This window comes from Rhineura floridana, chromosome 5, assembly GCF_030035675.1.
Source record: "Rhineura floridana isolate rRhiFlo1 chromosome 5, rRhiFlo1.hap2, whole genome shotgun sequence".
NCBI lineage: Eukaryota > Metazoa > Chordata > Lepidosauria > Squamata > Rhineuridae > Rhineura > Rhineura floridana.
In genome coordinates, this window is record NC_084484.1 from 150481216 (window position 1) to 150493359 (window position 12144).

General features: G+C 42.8%; 1 protein-coding gene across 1 annotated transcript in view; it reads left to right on the forward strand.

Moving 5' to 3' along the window:
- The window catches only part of STARD13 (StAR related lipid transfer domain containing 13), a 213667-nt gene that overhangs the window by 17329 nt on the left and 184194 nt on the right, over window positions 1–12144 (forward strand). The window lies entirely within an intron of this gene.

The following is a 12144-nucleotide window of genomic DNA, read 5'->3' on the forward strand; positions in this document are numbered from 1 at the left end:
TTATCATATTGTACACTGCCCTGAGAGCCTGTTGCTATAGGGCGGTTTAAAAGTGTAATAAAATAATCATAATAATTGGCAAGGGAGGTTGTGAAACACCAATCTTTTTATTGCTGAACTACAAGGTTAACCCTACTCAATTTTGAATACATGTTACGGATGTGGCTTGAGGTCAGAGTGGCATTAGTAGAACTCTGCAAGGGTAAAACAGCTTTCTTGTCCCATCCTCCCTCTACACCCCATGCCCCCTGAAAAGCTACTCCTAAGTGTTGGATTGCCCTTTGGAATGGCATGGGATGTGGCACAGAGGGCTCTATAGCTTGAAGGAGCATGCTTCTCAATACCAGTTGCTGGAAACTGCAGGGAAGGGAGAGTGCTCTTGTGCTCACATCCTGCTTGTGGGTTTCCTACAGGCATCTGGTTGGCCACTGTGAGAACAGGATGCTGGTCCACTGGCCTGATCCAGCAGGCTCTTCGCATGTTCTTATTTTCTCCAGTGGGAATTGATAGAAAACAGGTGGGAGCACTCTTAGCAAATCATATTTTTTCCTTCCTTTTTTGTTCTTTATCGATAAAAAAATCCATCTCCCTCACCATCTGTACTGTGTCTGGGTTCGAGGGACTGTTTGTGGAGTTGGGCCAGAGAGATAGAGCGGGGATGTTGTTAGTGTACCGTCCACCCCGCTGTAATATAACCTCCCTATTCAGGTTGGCAGAAGTAATATCGGATGTGGTGCTGGAGAACATTTTCATATTCAGTATTTAATATTGCTTCAGTATTCATGCTTGCGCCTGCCTGAAATGGGCCAGCTCTGGACTTCATGGCCTCCATGACAACCATGGGGCTGTCTTAATGTATCAATGGCCCAACACATGTCGCTGGGCATACCCTCAACCAAGTCTTTGCCCTAGAGCAGACTGGTAATTCACCATTGACTGGAGGACTTGCTGTGAGTTTGTTGTCATGGATGGATCATTCCCTGGTAAGGTTTGGGCTGAATGCTGCTACTCCACTCTGCAAGGGTCGGGGACTCATTGAGATGGTCCACCTTCAGAAGCTTATGGAATCTGATGGATTCCCGAATCCTCCTGGGAATTTTCTGGCTGGCATGGATGGTGCTCCTGTTGAGGCTCTTGTCTCACTGTGGAATGGTAAGATCCATAGAGCCACTGACATGATCGCTCTTGAGTGCCCTCGTCATCCCTGTGAAGCATGTAGGTCACCTTGGTACTGCGGTGATCTGTGTGCGATAAAACAGGAGGCTTGGCGACTGGTGGTATAAATCTTGGTCTGAACCTGTCCGAACATGGGTAAGGTTGCACCATCATGCCTACGACATAGCAGTGGTGGTGGTGAAGAAAGCCATCCATCATCTGCAAGGAGCTGTCCAGCAGAGATTTTCCAAATGGTGAATGGGCTTTTGTTATCTGGCCAAAAGAGCATTACTTTTTCAGCCTGGTGAGCCAGATCCTTAGCACCCCCATCCCTGGTGGGCCACTTTAACAGGTGAGTGGGGCTACCCACTTGTCAATCATCTGAAGTTACCATCACACCACATAACCCATTTTTCTTGTGCAGCGTGGCTTGAGTTCAAGCTGTGCTAGAAGGGAAGATCCCAGTGTGGCTTGAAGCCACCACCAATCAGCTGAATGGCAGTAGCTTCAAGCCCTGCTTTCAGGAGGGATCAGCTACACTCCTGACTTCTTGACTAAAAATTGTGCAATGTAGCCAATCCCCATGGGGCTTGAAGTCACCGCCAGTCAGCTGCTTAACGCTGATTCAAGGCCTGGTTTCGCTGTGGATCAGCTCTGGAGCTCCTGAGAACCAATCCCAGCAGAACTTGCATCTGGTGCCAAATTTAAAAGATGCTGAATATAAGCCCAGCTTGATCAGAAGAAAAACAGAAGCCAATGTTAAGGCTCCTGATTGTCCCTCTGAAGCAGCAGCAGGAACTTTACCTCCCTCACACCTCCCTCCCTCATATATGATGTCAGACATGAGGCGGATGGGCATAGCTTGGAGAAAATGACCTGGCAGGCCCCATTAGGACCCCTGATGGGCCTGATTAGACCCGCAGGGCAGAGGTTCTCCACTGCTGACATAATACTATAATGTAGTTCAGCAGCCAATGTGTTGCCTTTTGGGGGATAGAGCACCAATTGACTTCTTTTCTGCTCTCATTCATATGACCACAAAAACTATAAGTACCTGACTCCCTAAGTTCCATCTTGATCACTGAGATCTTCTGATGGGGCACTTTTGGTGGTTCCCCACAACCCTGAGGTTTGATTGGCCTCCACCAAGGATCAAACCTTTAGTGTGGCAAGCCCTGTCCTGTCGAACTCCCTGCCAATAGAGGTTTGACAGGAACCATCCCGTCTTTCTTTCAAATGTCTCCTAAAAGCTGGATTTTTTTAATATGAATTTTCTTTTCCAACCAATGCAGTATTTAAGGATGTTTTTATTATTGTTTTTTAATTTTATCATGTTTTTTTAAATTTTGTAATGCCGTCTTGATATACTTTTATGAAAAGTGCAGCTTATAAATATTTAAATAAACAAATAATGTTAAGAACATCTCCTTCTTACTTTAATGTTTTGAAGTGCATTGCCCCTAGTTCCCATTGAGGCAATCAAGGGACTCAAACATAGAACTCTCATATCCCACTAGGAATTGATGGTTTACTTATACTGCATACCTGAATACATTTACAGGGAAGCCTTATTGATTGTAATGGAAATGACTTCCAAGCAAGTGTACTCAGGATCTCAGATGATTATTTTTAAGGAGGAAAAGAAGAGCATATATAGATTTATTATTTCAGATGTGTTTTCCTTGACATCTGGCAGCTAAATATAAGTTGGTGGGAATGTGTAGTGCAAAGCGAGTTGTGGTTGTCTGGTACTGAACAATTCTCATGATGTTTTTCATACCAAAATGTCTTACTAATATTGAATGTAGCATGTGTTATGATATTTTCGGGAGTCCGGGATACATATACACATGTTCACATTTGTTCTACTATCTCAAATAGACTTTCCTTCTTCAGAATAGTTTTATTTGCTTGCATTTGACTCCTAAACTACAAAACCATTGCTTCTTGCTACATGTTCAGGAGATGTTTATGTACTCAAAAAAAGAAGGTTGTACCTTTAGGTCTAATATTGATGCATAGGAAACTACCTTATACCAGGTCAGATTTGTCTGTTTAGTCCAGTACTGTATACACTGAACAGGCAGCATCTTTCGGGGCTTCATACAGAGATCATTACCATCATTAAAAAGAAACAAAGAACAAAAAAATCTGGAGATCACCGGGATTGAACGTGGAGTCTGTTGCATTCAAATTATTTGCTCTATCACCCAGCTATGACCCATCCCCAATGTCTTTGAGCCTCTTGTCCTAAAGTTTTAGTCTAAATACAATGAAGTTGTGTTTGTGTTTAGGTTAAGTACTCACCCCCTACTCTCACATATTTTAAGTTTCCATTGTTAATTAATTATTGCCCTTTTAGATTATTAAATCCATCCCAATGCATGGTAGGCCACTGAGCAAAGTGAATGGTAGGAGCTTCTTCCAATTGCAGTTTCTGTGAACATGCTTGGATGCAATCCTAAACCATAAACCATGGTTAAGCACAGTAGACTGTGCACGACCTACATGCTGTTGGTGCACACAGTTTGAGTTCTCTTGGTTTGCTCTTTTCTTCTTCCAGCAAGGAATCAAACAATGAAGCAACTGGCTTAATTAGAATTGTGTCCAAATAAATAAGTACTCATGGTTTGTTTTGCTCCAAATGCACCACAGTATGAAGCCACCATTTGTTCATGGTTTCACAATAATGGAAGAAACAAACTACAAGCACTGGGCCAGATGCAACACTAAGTCGACCACTCTTTCCCTACTGGAGTAAGGGAGGAGCACTCAAATTTTGTGCACTAGCAATGCACGCTTGTGCACAAATAGACCAAATTGCTTACCCATAGTTTACAGTTTATCTAAAACTATGTAATACTATCCACCCAAGTGAATGTGGACCCAATAAGAATGAAGACATTTTGGTTGCTCATTTTGTTGTTGTAGAATCACAAGGAGCTAAGAGACCGTCTACAACTTTTCTTCTGATGTCAGCTGAGTAGCTGGGATTATTCAAAACTTCGGGATTATTCAATCTTGGTCCTTGCATTTCTTACATTTTATAGCATGTCTAAATTGCCAGGAGCCATGTGCAAGCAGTAGAAATGGCATAGGCATTTCTCTTATATTACTCTTAAAACATGGTGTCGTGGAATTACGACTGAGTTCTTTTTGAGGAGACTTAATAATGAAGCCAAAGCCTGTTTTAAGGTTGTTTAATTAGCTAAGCGCTTAGCCAGAGTAGAGTACAGGACTCAACTCTCTTCCTCAAAATGGTGGTTAGTTACAGACAGTTATATACCTTTACCTCCGTCACAATCATGGCAACAGTTACATTGCTTTATTCTATGTTACAATGCTACAATGATGCTCTGCCCCCTGTACCATCCATCCTCCCTTCATTCCTGCAATATCAGTGTCCTTGGCACATTTTCACTATAACAGCACTATTCTCTATTGTCTACGTGACCCCCTGTCTAGGGAAAATGGCAGTCAGACTTGTTCAGTATTGATCGAAATCCACCTCAATGATCTGTTTGCCTTTGATGTGGTTAAGCCTTGTCGCCATGCCTTCTCTTTCCTGTTCAAGTCTTCCCATGCTCACAGCGCTGTAGCCAAAACGCCACCACCTATGCACACAAGAGATGTATCAGCAGACACAAGCTAACTGTTAGGCCCCAAACATCTTGGAAGGGACCCCAAAACAGCCCCTTCAGGACTCAGTAGCATGGAATGTTGAGTGATGGCATGGGAAAAAACTGATAACCAGGTGGGAGGAGGAGGAATGGAATGGAATAGCTGGAAAGGGAGGAGGGACAGAAACTAACGCATAGATATAAAAATGGCAGAATTAATTGTCTCATTGTTTGGACATGTCATTTCTTGGGAGTTATTTTGAAATATCCCCAGGGATGGAAACGAGAGCTGTTTGTAGTCAAGTTATTTGTAGTCAACATTTTATTGTAGCTAGGATTGCCCAACCTATTCCCCCCAACCCAAAATGGACTGAAAGCCTAATGAGGACTGTGCATGCTCAGTGGGCATGGAATACTGATTAACTGTTGGAAGCGGGGAAGAAAAACAGGGTGGGGGGGAATGGACGAGAAGTGCTCCACATGGCCACGTTTCATTGCAGCTTAAGTCTGAACTTCACCTAACGTGGTTAAGGACTCGCCACCAACAAGGACATGAAAACATGTTTCTAACAGTGGTTCCAATCCTATCTCAGGTCGCTCTCAGAGAATAGCATTGGGTGACTGTCTTTTGGCCCCCGGGCAGTTGTGCTGTGGGGTGCCGCAGGGTACCATCTTGTCCCCCATGCTGTTTAACATCTATATGAAGCCCATGGCAGCAGTCATCAGGAGATTTGGGGTGAGGTGTCAGCAGTATGCTGACGATAGCCAGCTCTATTTCTCCGTAACATCTGAATCGGGAGAGGCCGTGCAAGCCCTGGACCACTGCCTGGACTTGGTGGTGGGCTGGATGAGGGCCAATAAACTGAGTCTGAATCCTAGCAAGACGGAGGGTTGGTGGTTCCCGAGTTCGGATAATTGGTCAGTTGCCTGCTTTGGATGGGGTTGTACTCCCTCTGAAAGAGCAGGTCAGTAGTCTGGGGGTGCTCCTGGATCCCTCTTTGTCACTAGAGGCCCAGGTGGCCTCTGTGGCTAGGAGTGCCTTTTACCAGCTTTGGCTGGTAAGACAACTGTGGCTGTTTCTGGACTGGGATAGCCTGACCACTGTTGTCCATGCACTGGTAACCTCTAGGCTGGATTACTGTAATGCGCTCTATGTGGGGCTGCCCTTGAGGTTGGTCTGGAAGCTGCAGCTAGTGCATAATGCAGCGGTAAGACTGCTCACTAGGGCAGGGTATCGCCAACATGTCACCCCACTGCTGAAAGAACTGCACTGGCTGCCCATTTGCTACCGGGCCAAGTTCAAGGTTCTAGTTTTGGTGTACAAAGCCTATACAGCTCAGGACCAGGATACCTGAAAGACTGCCTTATCCCTTATATACCCAGCCGATCACTGCACTCTGCAGGTGAGGGCCTCCTGCAGACACCATCTTATCAGGAAGTTCGTTCTGTACAATATAGGAAAGAGACCTTTAGTGTGGCGGCACCTACCCTGTGGAATTCCCTCCCCTTAAATATTAGGCAGGCGCCATCTCTGCTATCTTTTCGGTGCCTTTTGAAGACTTTCCTAGTCTGTGTCTGTGTTAGAATTGCCTTTAATATGTCTTTTAATATGTCTTTAACGCTTTTTAAAAATATATGTTTTTAAAGTTTTTTTAATGTTTTTAACGTTGTTTTGTTTTAATGCATTTTAAGGTCTTTTTATGATGTTTTAAAGTGTTTTTAGTGTTTTGTTTGCCACCCTGGGCTCCTGCTGGATGGAAGTGCGGGGTATAAATAAAATAATAAATAAATAAATAAATAGGCTGTCCATGATTTGTCTTCATCAGGGTTTACTGAGCAAACAATGGCTAAGCCAATGCCTCCCACTTCTCCAGCCACTCTGTTTATATGATGACAAGCAGATCTTGTGTGTGTGTGTGCATGTGCGTGTCTGTGTCTATGTCTATGTTCATACTCTGAGGCAAGCTTAGCTCAGCAAGCTGAACCATGGTTTCATGTCTGGGATTGGAACAAGGCTCAAGGCAACTCATCATTGTCGGTGTTAATCATGGTTAAGTTACTATGTAACTTACCATGTAAGTTAAATCCCTTTGCTAGAGATTTTAGTGGGTATATGAATGGCGGGTTCTATATGTTTTGCCAGCATGTTATCTATTCTTGTTATCATGTTGCAACGTTGCATTTCCAATATCTGGTTTCCTATAGAGTCTTCTTACAATCTTGATTGCTCTGAAGAACTCAGCGTATGAGGTTGTGCTTCATTTAGGGAAGGTGAGTAAACTTTTCTGAGCTATTCTAAAAACAGATTTCTGCCATGCCACATAAATAAACCAATTCTAGAGTTATATGCTTGATAGCAAAGCAAAAGCATCCCCTATTTTGGACATTGGGAGGGTCACAGCTGGGAATGTGCCAGTTAATAGATACAGACAGATGGATTCTGACACATCTGTGAGCTGTTCACAACCTTCTTTAACAAACATCTTGTAGCCCTCATTTCCGAATTGAGTATGCTTTCTTAGTTCACGTTTGGAACTGCCTAAAATCAAAGTGCAAGATGTGAGAATGCAGCCTTAGAAGAACATGCTTTGAATGATGCAAGGTGTGGCTCAAAACACAGGCGGGAATGCCCAGAATGGCCCAGTAATCAGTCCAGCTTTGTACAATCAACATTTTCTTGATATCAAAATAGACTGCAGTAGAGATAAGTCTTTCAGATGTAGTGAAATGAGTCTTTGCAGCAGCTGTTCTCTTTCTTTCCCCTTCTAGCATTTCAAATAATCTCCATCTGTAAAAATCCCTGCCCAAGTGACAGAGAGACAACATGTCCCCAGAATAGCTTCCTTTGTCTGTGCATGGGTGCAGAAACAGAACAAGAAAGTACAAGAAACCGGAGGTGTTAAGGGAGTCTTGGAGAATAGCATAAACAACCAACGACAAGGAAATAGTTTTTTTATAGCAGAATTCATGTCTTGATCCATCCTGCTGGCCATGCAAAAGAAAAAACAAAACCAACAATGCACAAAAAAAACCCTTTCATTCTCTTGAGGTAGGTTTAGCAGCTTCTTTTGGCTATTTATGTTAGTCTATACCAGGAGCAGCCAATGTGGTGCCCTCTATATGTTGTGGACCACATGCGCTTCCCAATGACATGTTTATTGAACATTCATCCTGAATTGTTTGCAGGGAGATTATATGGTGCTGGCTATTTAATGAGCATTTGTTCTGACTTGTATGTGAAGAGGTTAGATGACATTGTGTCAAACCAAGTGTGCCCCCACACTTTCCAGTGCATTTCCCTCTCACTTTCCTTATCACAAAAAGTCCAATCTTTTAAGGAAGCGGGTTTGTTGTGCAAGACCTCCCAATCAACTATAATTGTGCAACCTGAATTTGCCAGTAGATGATTGACCACATTCACACCTTACATTTATTCTGCCGTTATTTCACTTTAACCAGCCATGGCTTCCCCCATAGAATCCTGGGAAGGATAGTTTGTGAAGGGTGCTATTCCCCTATAGAGCTACAATAGTCAGAGTTCTCTGGGAAGAGGAAACTGACTGTTAAACCACTCTCAGAAGTTCTTTTTATCATGGAAGCGTGGGAATAGCTGTATCCCCCCCCCCGTACAATGCCCTTGTTAATGACACAATGTTATCACAGGGCACCTCCCAAAGGAAGTTTGTTACCCCAATTTCAAAGCGTGCATCTGCTTGGCTCTCAGCTGAGTTGCACACTTTGATGTTTAAAGTCTTGTCTTGAAGAAAGAACTTTTTTTTTAATAAAAGAAGTCAGCCCTTGGACCATCTCATAAAAGGAATTAGTAGGTAGGTGCTGATATCCCCACTCAAACATCTACACTCTCCCCCTGAACTTTGGGAAGGTTTTCGCCCCCCGGAAAACCTTCAGATGTTATGCAAAAACATTCACATACAGATATTTTGTACAGTCCTAACTTGCTCATTGCATACAGAGTGCCTTGGCCATGTAGGGTCTAACTAGCAAGTTTCCCCACCTTTTCCTGCTCCAGAGTAGGGATGGGGGGCAGAATTCAATTCAGTTCACATTTAAAGCCTAATTTATCAAAGTCACACTTTCCAAAACAGTATGAGAACCAAAACACAGGCATCCTTCAGAATTTGCACTTATCCGAATTTTGAGATGCAGTTCTCCAACCAAGCAATGTTTACAAAAATGATTATATTGAGGAAAGTGTCCACAAAATGAATATATTCATGAAAATAACATACAAAAATGCACTACATTAGGAGAAATTGCTTGTAAAAATGTGTACATTAGTCAACACTGCATAAAAAATGGGATTATTAGGAGAAATTCACACTAAAATGCTGAAGAATTTTCATGAGGATTTTTTTTTTTAAATTGCTGCTGAAATGTGGAGAATCAAATTTTAGATTAGAAATATTAGAAGCTGAGAGAACCAAAATGGTCAGATCCTTCTGTCCCTACTCCAGGGTGGGGTGGGGTCTTCCTCGGCTGCTGCTTGTTGGTAGCCTTGGCTGAAGCAAGCCAGCTCCCTGCCTATCTTACCTTCTGGAAAGTTTGGGGTAGTTCCTTGGCTGCTGTTGGGCAGAGGTGCATGCCTCCAACCAGAGAGAAGGGGAGAAAAAGTGTGGAAGAGGAAGCCAACCCCAACTTGTAGATCCTTGCATATGCCACAATAAATGTGGTAGTGTGCTTAGTTCTACAAGAGTGCTGCATGATTTTGTTGTCTTTTGTTTCATGTGAGAAGCAACATGCACGTTCGCGCGCACATGCACGCACACGGGTATTAGGAAGCAGTATTGATCTGTTATGTTTTTGAGTGTGTGTGCTTGTTACTTATTAGCCCCCTTATTTCTTTTATCTAGACAATTTATATACCACCTAATTACAAGCGTATCTCTTCAATCACTTACACTTAGAACATATGGAGCCTACAAGTAGAGCATTTTGGAAGTTTGACCAACCTATGTCTAGTAGCTGTTGACTGACAGTGCTGAAGGCCAGTGGACAAGTCCTCTGGATCCTGTCCTGGCTCCCACCAACAGAATCAGATACAGGACTCTTGGATTCCTAAGAGCTTTAATCCACAGGTTAGCACATTACTTGAACAGAGGTCCGGATACAGCTTACAAAATCTAGCATCGCTACAAGGCATGGATTTGCATGGCTACTCATGCAAAGATGTTGTCACAACATTTGACATGCCCCCTGAATCCTCTTAATAAAGGATAAGGTGTGCATAGCTACTTTCACTGGGTTTTTCTCTCGGCTCAGGATTGGGCAAGCAAGTGGACACTCCTACAGGTAGTCTGTCTAACGGGCTCAGTTTGTTCACACCTGTGCCACTGACAGTGCATCCATAGTGATGGGGGTGGGGACAGTTCTGCTAGATCGAACTCTTCCTCTGGCATCCCCTATTGAGCTGTGGGTGGAGCCACTGCAGGAGGTGAGCTCAGCTGTGGATCAGCCACCATGGGTGGTATGTTTCGAGAGGCTGGTGGTTCAACCCCATCACCTACATTGGCATCAGCCTCAGTGGTGTGTCTATCAACGGACAGACTACTTGGCTCCTCCCCAACAGCCTCATCCACCATACCTAAACCACTGGGCCTCTCCCCTGGATCCCAAGCCACCACCGCCTCAGATCAATCCTGCCAAGAGTTCTCCACAGGTTTATGACAGATCCCTCCCTATATAACATTAAAGCACTTTGGCCATGTTACACAGCTTTGACTTTCCCTTTCAATTGGCCTTTTCAGGGACAAAAAAGCAATAGTGTGGAACCTGTGGCCCTCCAGATGTTGTTGGCCTTCCAATTCCAGCATAGCCAGTGGTCAGGGATGATGGGAATTATTATCCAGCTACATCTGCAGGTTCCCTATCCTTGGATTAGAGGATATGCTGTCAGATGAGCTAAGTGAATTTATTTTCTTCGGTTGTGAATTATGGAAACTCAGCATAGTACAGTTTAGAAGTTGGAAAAGTGGTTTTAATAGAAAGCAAATGAAATATTGGATCTGTGATTGGCAAAAGGCTTAAGCAAAGCTCACTCTGGAACAGCAACTTTGTTTTATGCACGTACATAAAGTAAATATCTTCAAACTGCAGAGTGCTGCCGTAGGAGCAGAGCAAATGTTATCAAGCTAAGATGGATACAATAAACCTTATGTTGCAGTGTTTCCTGAAAGTTAACAAATTCAAAGGGATTATTAAATGACTGGAACAAATTCCCCATTAGAATAGACTTGAATGCCTACATTTGGATTCTAGGTCACTACAGTGACTATAATGAAGGGACCCCACTTTTAACAGCTTCTTCTAAAGGCTTAGACCCTAAGAGTAACGTTTTCCTTTGGTAGAAGCCTTAGAGCAGTACTTTCTTTTTGTGAAAAAATAGTTTACAGCAGTTATATGCTGCGATGTTATGGCCTTGGGATAGATCAGCCAGAAAGTGGAGAACAACAAGAGAGTCATCTGACACAGAATAAACCTTTGTCAATGCATTTTATTCTGTCTTTGGAAAATGAAAATATTTAGTTTCTGTAAATGATACAAAGATGTTGCCTGTCAGATGTTCATATATATTCAGTTTTTACAATTTATACTGTACACTTGATGCAACACCATCTTTATTTTATCATGTAGATTATTTATTTGATCTATTTTTGTCATTAGCCATATGTGCATAGCATGTTAAAAAAACAGCCATAGCTGATTATGGCAAACTGTTTTTGGATCTTGAATCATCTTATGTCCTGAAAGCTTGCATGCTATTTGTAAATTCTTACAGAAGGTAGCAAGGTCATAACTTTGCCTGTGGCAAGTAGCTGTTGTCTTCTGATGATCAGATGAATGACAAACTGCCATTGTATTGGCATCCTGACCTGCCCTTCACCTCTGTGCCATCCATTACCCACTCATCTAGTGCTGAAGCATCACGGAGACCCAGATGCCTGTTCAGAGCTTTTGAAGCCAGCACTGGCAGTGTGGATTGTACTGGTCTTAATTTTCCAGCTGACTTTAGAAACTGATAACGTACAGCTCTAAACAGTAGCCTGTGCAAACATAGAATGCCTTGGCTTCCCAATTTGGGCTAAAGTAATGCTAGTTCAACAACTCATCAGTGACTTTGGACTGTCATTTGTAGTTGTACATCCTTCTTCAGGGGCAAACAGATTCCACTTACTGTGTTGATTCAGACAAAATTTGTTTTTGAGACAGTATATTTTGACTAAATCACTGCAATAAGTGGAATGTATATACTCCTGGAGTAGGCTCACACAGAAGTGTTGGCTATTTTGGATCTTCTAAAAATGTTTCCATTTTTGAGCATAACTTTGAGAGTTCATCTCTTGTTTCTTTT